This window comes from Molothrus aeneus, chromosome 19, assembly GCF_037042795.1.
Source record: "Molothrus aeneus isolate 106 chromosome 19, BPBGC_Maene_1.0, whole genome shotgun sequence".
In the NCBI taxonomy this organism is placed as follows: Eukaryota; Metazoa; Chordata; class Aves; order Passeriformes; family Icteridae; genus Molothrus; species Molothrus aeneus.
Genome location: NC_089664.1, coordinates 190,625 through 205,155, shown reverse-complemented (window position 1 = coordinate 205,155; position 14,531 = coordinate 190,625). Strand labels below are relative to the sequence as shown.

Below are 14,531 nucleotides of genomic sequence, written 5' to 3'. Positions count from 1 at the left end.
AATCATCACAAGAACTTCGTGACAGCCCTGAGGAGCCCAGATGTATATTGAGTCTGTTTTCAATATGGTCACAAGTGAATAATGTGATGTGATGCATTTGCATAGGGAGCAGTGAGCCAAAGGAGGTTTGGTTCCTTCCTCTGAGAAGGACATTTGCAGCTTGCTTACACAGTGGGATACAACAGTGAGCAAAATAATAAACAAGGAGAGAAGGCTGGAGGTCACAGCTCCTAGAGCAGCTGGGTTGCAGGCTGCGGATCACAACCTCACACTGAGGGTGTGAGCTGAGGCTCCTCATGCCTGCCTCACTCCTCAATACTTTCTTGAAGCAAGGGGCTTTCCTGCTGCTCACAGCTGACCCATGCACAGCACACATTGCACCACTGCACCTTCTGCAGAGCTCCCTGACCATCACTGTGGTATTGGGGCGCAGAGGTGCTCATGGGGCTAAGCCTTTGCCCAGCGCTTGTGGTGCAGGAGCCTCCAGCCCTGATGCACCACTCCATTGCACAGGTTGTGCAGCTGGAGGTCCCACAAAGGATGAGCTCCAGTGCTGTCCCTACTTTCACCCTGGCAGTGCCCATCACTGTGGAGCAGGGCTTCTCTGCAGGACTGCTGTGAGTCTTTGCAGAGGTTTACCTCCTCACTTCAATTCATTAAGCACTTAACTCTGAAAAATCCGTGTTAATCTATTCCATACATTAATATATTAATTGATGTGAAAAAAATATTTGCTTTTGCTGCTGATTATGGCACAGGAAACCACAGTCCTGTCCCTGAGGCTCAGCACAGCATCATTTCTGCTGCCTTTCTGCCTCCCCAGGCTGACTCTTCTCAAGTTTCTATAGGAAAAATACCTGCCTATTATTGACTCTTTATGCTGCCCATCTCACCTTCTGAGGCAGTTGTCTGCCATCCTGTACAGTGCAATTGCACCAGGGATTATCACAGAGAGATTTTTCTGGATTGAACTTAATCCCTTTCTCAAACCTCCTGCTTCACTTTTAGATGGACAGGCAATGAGGTCTTCAAAGACTAAAAAGGAACAAAAAAAATCTCTTTTCTGGATGATGGGGAGCAGAAACGGGGTTGGAGGAGCCCTGTGGGAGTAGGGATGGTCCCCTTGCACCTCATCCTTCTTCTGGTTTTGGAGACTTTGGAGCAAGTTCCTATCTGTCAGGTGGTCCTTGTTGTGGTGGGACCCATCCTGGGAGATGTGTGTCCTCCATACCTTGGTCTTGCGCAGACTTGGCCATCCTATTCCCGGGCTGTCCATAGGTGGCTTTGAAAGGGGGCTGGCATCCCTTCCCTCCCCAGGGTGGGCTGCTCCTCCTCTTCATGGGGTCACTTTTGCCGCCCTCTTTCCAGCCCCAGGGGGATAGGAGCTGAGGTCAGAGGGAGCCTGTGCCATGCCCTGGACAATCACTGGTGTCCCAGGATACTCAACCTCCAGTGCAAACAGGAAGGCACCAAAAGCTTGGACATGCTGGGGTGGAAATACTCCCATTCCCAGGGGAATGTCAGCCAGACAAACACGTGTATAGCCAGAGAAATACCCGAATACCCTGTGACAGTATGTTCAGGCAGGGAGCACCCCAACACGGCTGTCTGAGCTCAGCCCAGCCAGGGTCAGGCACTGCCAGCTGCTGCCCCAGTAAGGGGGGTGGGAGGGGTGGGGGGGGCTCATGTCAGTTTTCCTTTCCCATGTAGCCCTGTCAAGGCACCATAGGCTGGAGAGCAGGGCACCGAGGGTGGCAGTGCCTCTGCCCGTGGTGTATGGGCAGCCCCAGCCACTCACAGGGAACCCAGCTACATCCCTGGGCAGGAGCAGGTGTCTGCACTGAGGTGGCTGCCCCAGGTGGGCAGTGCCTGAGCTCCAGGCACAAGAAAGTTCAGTGTGAAAAAGCGAGGGGCAGGGAAGGCTTTCTTTGCCATGGAAGACAAAGCAGGCAACTTGCTCCAATGGCAGGAGGCGAGAGAAGCCTTGTTTGTCTGAGGAAACAGGGATGTGGATTTTGGGCACTATCAAAGAAAGGCAAGAACAGATGTCACCTCTGCAGGACTTGGGTTGCGAAGCATACAATCTGCCCCAATGAACAGGTTCAATGAACAAGCAGCTGTGTGGGGAGCCAGCCCGGCACAGCTGGGTTGCCCTGCCACACTACCACTCTGCTGCCTTTCTACCTGCCACGCTGTCACCTGTCTGCCTGCTACCCTGCTTACCATCTGTCTGCCTGCCAGTGTCTTACCTCTGTCACCTCTGTTGATGTCCACAGCGCTGCTCTCCATACATTCATCCTGCCCTGACCATTCCCAGGGACAGAGGCACGCCGTGAATTTTTAGGGAACTGCTTTGATAGTGGGAGGGACAGATCCACTCAGCATAACCAGATATGAAAATGGCATTGAAACCTGAAATAACCAGACAATCCACCAGGTGCAGGAGCAGGGTTTGCTGTGGGGCAGCAATAAGCTCCCCACAATTTAATGTCAATTTTTCATTATTATTACAGCCTGTGTCACCACCGTGATGGGGCCACAGTAGCAAGGGACCAGGTTAACCTGCCTGATCTCACGAGAGATCTCTCAGGAGCCCAAACTCCCTGCTGTGCTGGTGTCTTTGGATCACCCCATACCTGCATAAACACAGAGAGCTTAATCTCAGGTAAAGCTGGATGAGGATGCTGGTCACCAGCATGCCTGAGACACCTGAAGACTCTTGTCTGTATTTCTACATCCCCTGCAGCTGGTGTGGACATGGGCTTCAGCTCTGTGACTCAGGGAGACATGGCCTTCCTCCAAGGAGAGACACAAACTCTCAGGAAAGACAGGACATGCTGGCACCCATCCCAGCTGGGCAGAAAAGCTTGTCCCCACCATGAAGCAGGGGAAACAATCCCTGGGGGCAGAGTGGAATGTGAGTACAAAGAGGAGGTGGAGAGTGTATTAGTCACCCAGCAGTGCAGGGGACCTCCATTTCCCCAGACAAAGGAGAGAGTTTTTCTAATCTATCTCTTCCAACAAAAGGCTCGGAGGTGGGGCCACCTGGGTGAGGGTTGCAGGGTTGAATGAGGGATCAAAGGAGACACTGGAGCAGGAGAAGTAACTCGCTGGTGGCTCTGAGAGGTGGAGTTTGCTGGTTGTGGGACTCAGGGCTTCTCAGTGGCTTTGTAAACCATGAGCACATCTGAGAGCTCTGGTGGGCGGCCCTGCAGCTTCATATGTGGTTGGGGAATAACAGGAAGAACACAATGAGCATGTAGACACTGTAACAGGCTGCGGTCCAAAGGGAGGGGTTAGGGGCGGGGTTCTCTGCTCCCATCTGCGAGCTCCTCAGCAAGTGCAGGGGGCCATTCAATCCAGAAACATTCAACAGTTTTGGGATTGGTCCAGTGCAGCCCAGTCCTGAGCAATGCACAAACAATCCCACAACATATTCCAGAGCTGCTCCAGCACCACGTTGGTCTCAGTCCTGACTTGCTCCTGAGGGAGCACTGGAAGCCAGTGGGGCTCCTCTGCAGAGGCACTGTCCTGGTTTAGGGCAAATTTGGGAGAAAACCTCCAAAAGGGGGTCTCCCAGAAAACAAACCCATACGGCCCCACCCCCTAACCCGTTTGGGAAAAATTTCCTCGGAGAGAAGTGGAAAGAACCTGTTTATTTAACAGGGAAAGCACCCCCCAGCACAAAAAATGAACAATACCAGATGACAAAACTCAATCGCCGCTCTGAAGAGACAACAAATTCAGAAAGTCTCTCCTGTGGATGCTTGCTCTGTTATCAATCCCTCCGGCACTAGGAAAGGCTGCTGCCCAGAGTAGGCCCCCATAGGCCACAAAGTGCAAGCTCTCAGTGCTCTCCAGGTCCCAGTCTGGAGCAGGTTTGAACAGTTCCAAGAAAAGGGAAAGAAAAAGAGACAGTCTAGGGAAAACTCTGCCTCAGCCAGCTAAACCAACTGAAAAGCAAAGGAGCACTCTGTTCTGCTCCATCAGTGCCTGGACAACACAGTGCAGCACAGAATGTGGAGCAGTGTTGCTTTTAGAAGAGTGAGTGCAGCCTCTGATAACAAACTCCGTACTTCTTCTTCTCCCCACCTTTGCTCTCTGAACCAGACTTGAAGGCAGAGAATATAATATCCAGCATTAACAGAACAGATGGCTGAGGATACAAGCATCATAAAGTCACCCTAGGACAGGCACTCAGACCAGGAGCCATCAAGGACAGAGATGGGCTGGCTGGAGGGAAGCCTGTAGCAGCCAGGACATTTGGGACAGCATGAGGCTGCAAAGGTGCTTCCAGAAAGAGCACAGCCCCCATCTGCCTCTGAAGCACAGATCAAGGAATAAGGGCAGGGACTTGCTCCTTTGGTCTCAGGTTGGGCTGAGGCTGCTCACAGGTCCACAGGCTGTGGTCCATGGGAGGAATCCCCCAGCCCTGTTCTCAATCTAGATCCCAACTCCACTCCCATTCCCAATCTCAGCTGTGCCTGGGAGCTGCACTGGAGGCACAGCCAGAGAAAGGAGTGGGAAGCTGCTCCCAGGACTCTGTGACTCCAGTCAGGACCCGGACCGATGTACCCTGGGACTCAGCTGAGGCATCAGGTGTATTTTTCAGCAAGTGCAGGCCAATGCAGACCACTGTGCAAGCCCAGAGGTGCCTCTTCCTCAGGGACCCTCCAGGCAGGGTGAGTCCTGCATCAACCAAAGGACTTGGACATCCAGGCTTCCCCAGCTGCTGGGGCTGACTTCCCAGTATCTTGTTGCCTTGCATGGAGGAATCATAACACTGTGTGGGGTATCAGGAAACCTTCCAGCTGCCTGTCCTGCTGTTGGGTCTGTCCTACATTCCAGCATAGATGTGTGAACCTGGACCCAGAAAGATGCTTTTGCTCAGGGTGCATTTACCCACATCTCCACCTGCATGAAGTTGGAGTCAGACAGGACTGGAATGGAAGCAAGGATCTGTCAGGAATTTCTGGGGATGCCCACACTGAGTAAGGCCGCAGCATACACATATGAGGCATTTTGGGGTGTTTTTGAGTCTGCAGCCAGTGAAGTTGAAAATCCAATCAATGTTTACACTGGCAGAGTAAAAAAATAAGGGAATGCAACAACCTCCCTCAGACAGGAGTGAGCTCCTGACTGAGTGCAGCTCCTGCTGAGCCTCTGCACCCTGTGAGTGGGAGCCCACTGATGTATTCCACCCTCGGCTCCAAGCCCAGATCTTGTCCTCTTAGAGACATTGAAGGTCTGGAAGGATCTTGGTGTATCCAAGGCTATAATCCCCCTCCTGGCAAGGATCTTTGCCTGGAAGGAAAATCAAACCCAAGTACAAATCTCTATTCTTGCCTCACTTTCTAAACCCTTTTTTGTCTCCTGTTTTCCAGGACAGTGTCTGTGTGATGCAAGCCCTGAGGGGGTCCACGGGCAGAGATCCCGGTTGTCCTGGCATTGAACCAGACAGGAAGTAAGTAGCTTTTACAGAAAAGCCCCATTGGTTTCTCCTGGTTGTTTTGCCCAGAGCTCTCTCCTGCCAGGACAGAGGGTCAGGAAGTATTGAGGCACAGGGCAGCCCCTCAGGCTGACAGCCATGTTCCCACAGCCCTGGCACGACAACTGACGAGCTCTCTCCCCAAGCTTGTGACATGAGCCTGTGGATGCTGGCACAGGACAGGACACCTGCCAGCAGAACATCTGTCCCCTATGCTGTGGCAGGGCAGAGGTGTCCTTGGCACATGGAGGCCCAGGGTCATGGTCACATCCTGTTGGCTCCATGCAGCCACTGCAGGCTCACCTGTCCCTAAGCCTGGTGGGACAGGTTGACTGAACACGAGCGAAGCATGTGACATAAAGGAAGGGACCACCACATGCAGATCCTCCTGGGCAGCCTTGTGGCAAGGGGCTGATCCCCATCCTCAGTGTGAAGGAGTGGATGGTGGTCGGGTGGGGACAGAGCTGGCAGGATGGAGGGGAAATAATCTTCTACTTGGAATAAAGCAGGGAACTGCTTGTCACTTTTCTTAAACTGGCAAACACTACCCACAGGCTCCAATTCCGAGTGAGAAACCATGTTTTGAACAATCTCAGCTCATCCCCACAAGCACTAATGCGGCTCTGGGGTTTTCGGGGTCTCCCCGACCCCGGCTGCCATGGGTGTCCCAGACAGCGAAGTCCAGTTAAGCACAACCTGTCCAGGCCCCTCATGCAAGCTCCTAGCCGGCAATCTTAGCAAGCCCAGCTCTTAAGTGATTTTAAGAGATCAGCTCTTAAGAGATCAGCTCTTCGGTGATTCGCAGCTCTTTAGTGATTTCAGCTCTTTGCTTGCTAAGTGCCTTTGGCAGACGCAGGGAGAGAGAGGAGAAGGCTGTATGAGGTTCTACAGAGGTGTCTTTATTGGTATCTTCTGTGAAGAGTCCCAGTGACAGCTCTTCTGCCGAACTGGGCAGAAATAGGGGTTTATATAGGGCATAGGAGTTTTGGGAAACAGTCCAATAGTAAGGGTCGAGGCAAAAGTGACCCATCGTTTTACAGAGATAACAAGGGTCTGAGGGTGGAAGAGAGGTTTCTTAGGTCCGGTCATCATGACTAGGTATTTCCTGTCTTAGGCAACTGACTGCCAGGGAGGCCTTGCAGGCCCTGAGCCTGCTACAGCACACCAGGTAATGGCCACGGTGAGCAGCTGGGCCATGCAGAGACTGAGACCTTGCCTGGCTTTCAGGGCAACAGACTCACTGAAGCAGCCCATGGCCATCACCACAGACCCATGGAGACCCACAGCAAGAATGAACTCCCTGGGGGAGGCTGGGACACCCAGGCTGTCCCCATTGAGCCCCACCAAAGCATCAGGGGGCTCTGACTGAACAGGGTGCAGTTGGGGGCAGCTGAGAGGCTCTTCTGCTAACCCTGCTACTCATCACCCAGAAGCCTGAAGTGAACACGGCCTTGGGATTCTTGCAATGGTCTGTAAGTGACAAGATGACAGGCAGCAGGGCATGGGGAGGTAGGCCACGTGGGAGTGTCTTCCCTTCCTGAGGTGGGTACAAGAACTATTGTCCACTGTCCGCCAAAACCCAGATCCTTTCTGAAATGAAGTAGTTTCTTATTCCCCAGTTATCTACATTTAACCTGGCTATATGAAAGATTTGTGTCCCTTGAAGCTCCAAACAGAACCTATTACTCCATGCTCAGCTATTGTACTGATCTGCAAGGAGAATTCAAGTAACCTGAAAAGATGTGGTTTGTATAGGCATCTCTGCATCAGCTCTTCTGTGCACTGAATTTGCTCTTTTCCTATTGCTGATGCATGGAGAAATTCTCTGCCCAGAGGTTCCCTCAAATCCCTAGAGTTGTTAGGGAAAAGCAAACATTTTAGGAGGGCTCTGAGCATCTCCCACCCTCGCACCGTGCCATAGCAGCAAGTTCAGGAGGGAGGAGCATCTCTGTTAGGGCATAAGCCACCTTCCTACTGCTATACTGTAGCTGCAGCTCTCCAGCAGCAAGTCCCAAGCCAACCAGCTGACACTGCTCCAGCACCCCTTTCTTGAGCTCTGAGAAAGGATACAGGAAGGGGTTCCATTTTGCACTGAGTAAAATCATCTTTCTTCCCTCTGATGCTGACAGTTGGCTTGAGGACCAGTATCCCATGGAGGGCTTGATTTGCCAGTGGCAACATTCTGTCCCTCCATACTGCAGCACAGCATTGCAGCGGGAGAAGTTGTCCCGTCCTGTCCTAGGGCTCCTGCAAATCTTTGGCATCAAACTATGCTTGTTGATCCAAGACCTCATACTGGAAACTCAGCCTGTGGGAATGGAAAGGTCTCTTCTCTTCTTTGGCAGGACTTCAATAAAAAACAGGCTCCCAGTACATCTGGGGCTTCCTGGTGTGCCCCCCTGCCATGAGGTGGGGAACACCAAGAAAAGCTGTCCTGCAGCATTCCCTCTCCTCCCTGCCCAACAGTCCTTATGGGGAAAGCTCTGCATCACAGAAACTGTCTGTCTTGTCTGGACTCCTTGTTTTTGCCTCTCTCTTTTCCCATTGTTTTCCATCAGGAGCCACGAGAGCAGCCCCAGCACACTGGCTCAGATCTCCCCACAAGCCTGGAGCAGTCCTTTGTCAATACAGTGACTGTCTTAACAATGCTAAAGTTAAATTTGTGGCCCTGATAATGGATTTTTCTTGTGACAGATGGTCACTGCCTCCATGCAATGGTACACAGCCTGAAGGACACCCCTCCAGCCAGCAGGCTCATTTCCAATCCTTTAGACATCCCAAAATGCAGTAAGAAATCTCAGGAGAGCCATTTCCTTTTCTAGAGTTGAGGGCTCCGCCATGGCTGACACAATGTGCACTGTCTTCCCAGCCTTAGTCCAAATAACATTTTCCCATCCTCTCCCCACCAACTGGACAGCCAGATCCTTCCCTCCCTATTGGCATTCCAGTGTGCAGCCTCAGCCAGCTGACTGCTGGAGGTCAGGAGACGACTTGAAGCCACCCATGCTGGACCCAGACTGGAAGAGCATCTTTTGTTCCTGGACAAGGACTTCCAGGTGCCACCCTGGTGACAGAGCCAAAAACCAAATGCACTGCCCAGGGGCTCCAGCTCTCAGCTCCTACTGCCCTCGGGAAGTCAGTGCTCACATGCTCCCAGGCCTCCCAGGACTCCCAGTTGTTGGTGGGGGCAGAGGAGCCCTTCTGAAGGGAGCAGTGAGGATGTCACAGGCTGTTGTTATTCCTGCCTTCGGCTGTAACTGCTCCTGGTACTGGAACAAACCCCTTGTGTCCAGCAGAGCAATGCCAGCATGATGCATAGGCAGGGCAGGTGGTGGCACACTCAAGCGAATGATGGCATAGGCAGTCGATGGCATGGGCAGACAGTGGCACACAGAGCACAGATTCATTTCCCACCACTATGGCAGGGAGGGCAGTGTGAGGTGCCCAAAGCAGCCTGGAATGCTCCTGACTGGCTGCAGGAGTCCTGTTTCAGGGCTGGCAGCAATGGACCTGCTGCAGCATAAGGGCAGGAGAGCGGGTGCTGTGACCCTTTGCAAAGGCTCAGCCAAGGGATCTCTCCCTCTCCCATATTGCCTGTCAGCCCTGGGTGCTTCCTGGCAGCATCCCTCCCTGTTCCTGATGCCCAGACCCTGCAGGATCCCCACCCAAACCTGCTGACATCTGGGCAGATGGAAGAAGATCCTCCCAGCTGCTCAGAGCTCCCACTTTGGGCAAACACCACTGGGACCTTGCTTTCCCGGAGACAATCCCTTAGCATCCACCTCCTGGCAAACCCTCCAGCAGCCAGACTTTTCTCTTTCCAGCAAAACTGAGGCTCTACAGGGCTGCCCAGAAACAGGGATGAGCTTTGTACAGCTGCAGCAAAATCACCTTTTACTGCTGAGCTAAATCACACCCTGGCCAGGAAATTATTCAGCTTTAATCAATTTATTAATCCCATTTTTTCCCAGATTTAACCCTCCTGCTTCACCACCATTGCCCAACCCTGAGCCTTTTGTATGAACTCTCCTCCTGAATTCCTGGTGCACCCCAGGGGCCCCAGCTATCTTAAGAGCTTTTTCTCAAATAACTCAGAACTCAAAGATGGAAATCAGATTATCCAAAATCCTGACAATGAAAAACCTCTAACATTTATAACCGGCAGAGATTTTCACAGTTATACTTTTCAGGTTTTGGACATATCTGCAGAACTGGACTTTTATTTGTCTTTCAGGAGAAACTCAAGCTTCTGAGCTGATTGTGGGATGCCACCACCTTGAATGTGAGAAAATCATGAGTTGTGGAGATCTTAAAAAGCCCTGGGGAGCTTCATTCATTTCCTCCTCCTCCACATACTACCAACCAATGTGACTGATGGGCAGCTGGATGCTCCCAAGGATGCATAGGGGTCTCTCCTGCTGCAGAGGGACACCCTCAGACATACCCCAGGGCTGCAGTTACCTATTCCTGTCCCAAAACAGACACATGTCTTTGGGTCTCTTAAGGCCACTTCAGGCAGGTCAGCTGGCTTTGTGCAAACTTCTGGAAACATGAAGAATGTTGCTTCAGCACGAAGCAAGTCTGGGACAGCTCCACAGCCCCCCTGGCACAGCATCACAGTGCTGGGCAGGGTTCCAGTCCATTCTGGAGTCCAGCTCCCTCCTTCACTAACACTGGTCCAGAGGAGGCCACGGAGCTGCTCTGAGGGCTGGAGCCCCTCTGCTCTGAAGCCAGACTGGGACAACTGGGGGTGTTCACCTGGAGAAGAGAAGGCTCCATGGAGATCTCAGTGCCCCTTGCAGGACCTAAAGGGGCTCCCAGGAGAGCTGGAGAGGGACTTGGGATAAGGGCCTGGAAGTGACAAGGGGGAATAGCCTCAGTGGTTAGATGGGATATTGGGAAGAAATCCTTCCCTGTTAGGGTGGTGAGGCCCTGGCAAAGGGTGCCCAGAGCAGCTGTGGCTGCCCCCTCCTGCAAGTGTCCAAGGCCAGGTTGGACAGGTCTTGGAACTTCCTGGGACAGTGGAAGGTGTCCCTGCCCATGGCCAGGGGTGGAACAAGATGGACTTTAAGGTACCTTGCAACTCAAATGATTCTATGGTTCTGATCTGCAAAATATTTTTAAGAAAAGGTCCCATGAAAAATGTTCTCTGCTGCAGGACAAGAGAGCAATCAGGACCCTCATCTGGGGTGGCACCAGTTATACTCATCTCTGAGGCTGAAGTAGATTGCAGAGGTGATTGAGTCACCAGGAGGGGAAAGGAAATAGAAGACAGCTGTGTTGTTCTCTATTCAGGGATGTTCATCTCTGGGATGATCTCAGGCCTTCGGGGCTGCTAATGCTTCACTCAAGGCCATGGCCCTGCCCTTTTAAGATACATTTGTGCTTTGCTCCCAGGACAAAAGGAAAAGAAAAACCTACTCAGGTTCATTTGAAGGAAACTGGCAGTGACCTCTGTGCCTGCAGGGATAGGGCCATGCCTAGGGTGAGCGTGGAAAGGATGCTTGTCCCACCTCCTGCTCTTAGGTTTCAACAGGTGACTTAGATGAAACTACTGAGTGCAAATTTTCCAGTTTCACGTGGATTTTAGTTTTATGTGAGGTGGAAGAACAATCATGGTTTCATGGGTTAATGACAGGTGCTGCAAGGAAACACTACCCTGTTATGGGGAAAAGCTTTCTTTACTGGAGTAATTTCTTTCTGTTCAAAGTCCCTGGGCAGGGTTGAAGTTAAACCCTCAGAAGAGAAACTGTGCATGAGTGTGAAATGGTGAGGTTCAGATCTCAAACTCCCTTGCACCAGGTGCTGGAGCAGCTGCCCAGGTTGGTGTGTCCTCAGGGGAGCTAACATCAACCTAGGTGTGTGAAGCTTCTGTCAGGACAGACATGCTCCTGCCTGGTGTGTATCAACCAGCCAAGAGCTGGGCAGAGGCTGCTATGGATGGGCATCCACATCCCGCTTCCAGTGCATCCCCCTTCTGCTCTAGCCTGGTCCCCATCCTGCCAGGGGGCCATTGTGTCCTTGGGACTGCATTGGCAAGGTTTGGGCAGTGGGGGTCTGTAGAGTGCCTTAGTGAGACAGCACCAGAAGCTGTCCCTGTGTTGGACCCACTACCACCCAAAGCTGAGCCTGCCAGCAGTGAATGGGGGGGTCCTCTGGGATAATGTTTTTAAGAAAGAGTAAAAACCACTGCACAGTCCTGCAGATCCTAGTTCAGTGGAGAGGGAGAGGAGGAGGTGCTCCAGGTGTCAGAACAGAGACTACCTGCAGCCCATGGGGATGACCATGAAGAGACAGCTGTGCTCCTGAAACCTATGGAGGTCCATGGTGGAGCAGATACCGACCTGCAGCCTGTGGAAGATCCCACACCTCTGCCTTCCCATGGCACAAGCCTGCTCAGCCTCTGAGGGCTGGTTTGAGCACCAAACCGGTGCTGGGAGCCTGCTTGACTGCCACTGTCTCCTACCCTCACCTTGTCATGCAGGAAGACTTTATGCATCTTGCTAAAGGATTCAGCTTCCATTTCCAACACATCTCTCTTTGGAAGTGAGCCCCAACATCAGCAATGTCAGTTCTTCTGTGGTTTGGAGGGGTACACAGTCAAAGCAGGACTTCCCTAACCCAGGGTCAAGAAGAGCTGCCAGGAAGCTGCCACATCCCAGCCACTTCCAGCCCAAGGCATGGAGTGCTTGAGCCCTGTGCCAGGCTGCAGGTGCTGCTCAGCCTCCTCTCAGTAATCTGCCAGGACCATCACTCCTGAGAGGCAGGGAGAGGATAGACACCTGGTTCTGTGGCTCAGCAGTGGGTTGCTGCACGAGGACAAATGTTTCCAGTATTTGGAATAACTCAGGTCTCCTGACAATCACTGGACTGCTCACCAGCGGACCAGGCACTTGCTTAGGCTCCTAGCAGTAGCTTTAAGCTTTCAGGTGATATCTTTACAGGTTCAAGTTCCACTTGCTTAAAAAAAATGTCAGAATCCAGCTGGAGCCTGTGCCAACCACATTCCTGGCAGCCACATTCCTGGCTGGCACACACTGCTCTCCGAGATAAGCCTGGAAGCAGCCAGCAGTAACACAGATGTGATATTCCCACCACGCCCTCCTGCCACCCAGTGGTGTCCATGAATGAGGAAGGTAACAGCAAGCATATGGGATACTTTCTTTGAGCCCTCTCCCTGTCTCCAGCTGTCTTCAGCTTGGGGGTTACCTGAGCCAGCCATGATTTTCTGATTTTCACTCTTCAGTAGATTCTTCCTCTCTGTACTTGTCAAAATCCTTCGATTGCAGTGCAGGCAAACCTCCAGAAGGACCATCCCTTATCAGGGAGCTGCTGCACCCCAGCACTGGGAGCTGCCTGCTTCAGGATGGGTTGGATCTGGCTTCTACCTTCACTGGAAGAGCTGGTGGCTCCATCCCTCTCCAATCTCTGCAGGACTGTCCTGAGTTTGCAGACCCCCAGTTGTATCTTCTCTGGCTGGAGGGACCAGTACTGCTTAGACAGGAAGGGTCCTTCCCAACAGAGTTTCCCAGGAGTCCTATGGCCATGTGATGCCTCCTGGCAGGGCCCAGCTGTCCCTGCTGCCCCATGTGCCACTGCACCACCCTGGTGCATTCTAGGGGGTAGGATCAGTCCCCTCATGGTCTTTGCTGCCATGCTAATTGTTCCTACAACCAGCTCCCACCTCACATCCCTCCTGGGGTGAACAGGATATCCACCACAGAGCAGAGGCATACTACTAAGCATACTACTATCCCACAGGCTGGCCCAGACCTTCGGGGTTTTTCACACCAGTGATGTACTTTCCATTGCTTTAAAAAATAAAATCCCTGTAATAAAAACTCCAGCTAATTTTATCCCCAGCCTGTTTTTTCCAGGCTGCTGCAGTATGAGGTGCCTCCCCCAGCCTTGTCTGGGGGGTTCACTGTGCAGCACCAACAATGCTCATGTGTCCAGGGTGTCTGGGGGCATTGGAGGGGAGGACATCGAGCCCCAGCAGTTGGTTGGTTGCCCATGGAAGGCCTCTTTCATCTTTGCCTTGCTGGAAAGCCAGGAATCAGAGGGAACAGTTTGGTGTGGTGAGAGCAGAGCCACAGTGCAAGCAAAGCCACAGTGTGAGCATGAATACATGTGACCATGGACAGTGCAACCCATAAGCATGATGTGGGCACAGATACAGAATAAGCATGTACATGGCATGACGACAGTCACAGTGTGTGCACAGATGCCATGTGCATGTCCACAGGACAGCCTGGCACAGCATGTGCATCTACAGCCACAGCTGTGCTGCTCTGCTCATGCCCTTATATGTGCCTGGGGCAGTGGATTTCTCTAGCAGTGCCTGAATTGCTGAGCACCTCCTAAGCACTACCATGCATACTGGTGCAGCGGTGTTGTGGCAGTGTTCCCCCATCCATCTGTCATTGGAGGGAGTCATTAGCATGCTCACAGGCAGTGCTGGAGCACCCAGCAGCTGTTGAGCTGTGGCAGTGGTCAGCCAAGGTGGCTGTCACAGCCTGATACTGGCACACACCAGCCATTTCTCAACCCTGCAGCTGGTCTGGCAGCTGAAAGGATGGGCAAAAGTTCCCTGGCCCTGAAGGCATCACCCTGGTGCCTCCAGCCAGCAGCAAGAGGGCAGAAGGGGCCCAGGGGGCTGGGGACTTTGAAGAAGGGATCCTGCTCTGCACACCCACATCCCATCCTGAGGCTAGCACACCAGCATCCTATGAACAGAGAGAGCTGCCAATCCCACTGAGAATCAGGAGGAGGAAAAGCAGCTCAGGCCTCCACTAAAATGCGGAAATCCATGGAATACTACAGGAACTGGAGAGGGGCTCCAGCTCCCATTGTTCCCAGGACACGGTGCAGCCACATTGGGAGCTCTGCCCCTCCTCAGACCCCCGAGGCACAGCTGTCCTGCAGGATGCAAAGCAATTGGGTCATTTCTGGGGGTGTTGGACCCTGTGGGATGAGCTGCTCCAAGCCTCACAGCACCAACAACCCAATTAAGTTTTGCAATACTTAACTTTTTCATAGCCCC

General features: G+C 52.6%; 1 long non-coding RNA gene across 1 annotated transcript; it reads left to right on the top strand.

The window, feature by feature from the left end:
• Positions 1–5,381: 5,381 nt before the first annotated feature.
• On the top strand, positions 5,382–13,344 carry LOC136564691 (uncharacterized). The gene is made up of 2 exons (XR_010784743.1): positions 5,382–5,464; positions 9,723–13,344. It is a non-coding gene; the product is annotated as an uncharacterized lncRNA (long non-coding RNA).
• Positions 13,345–14,531: the final 1,187 nt, after the last annotated feature.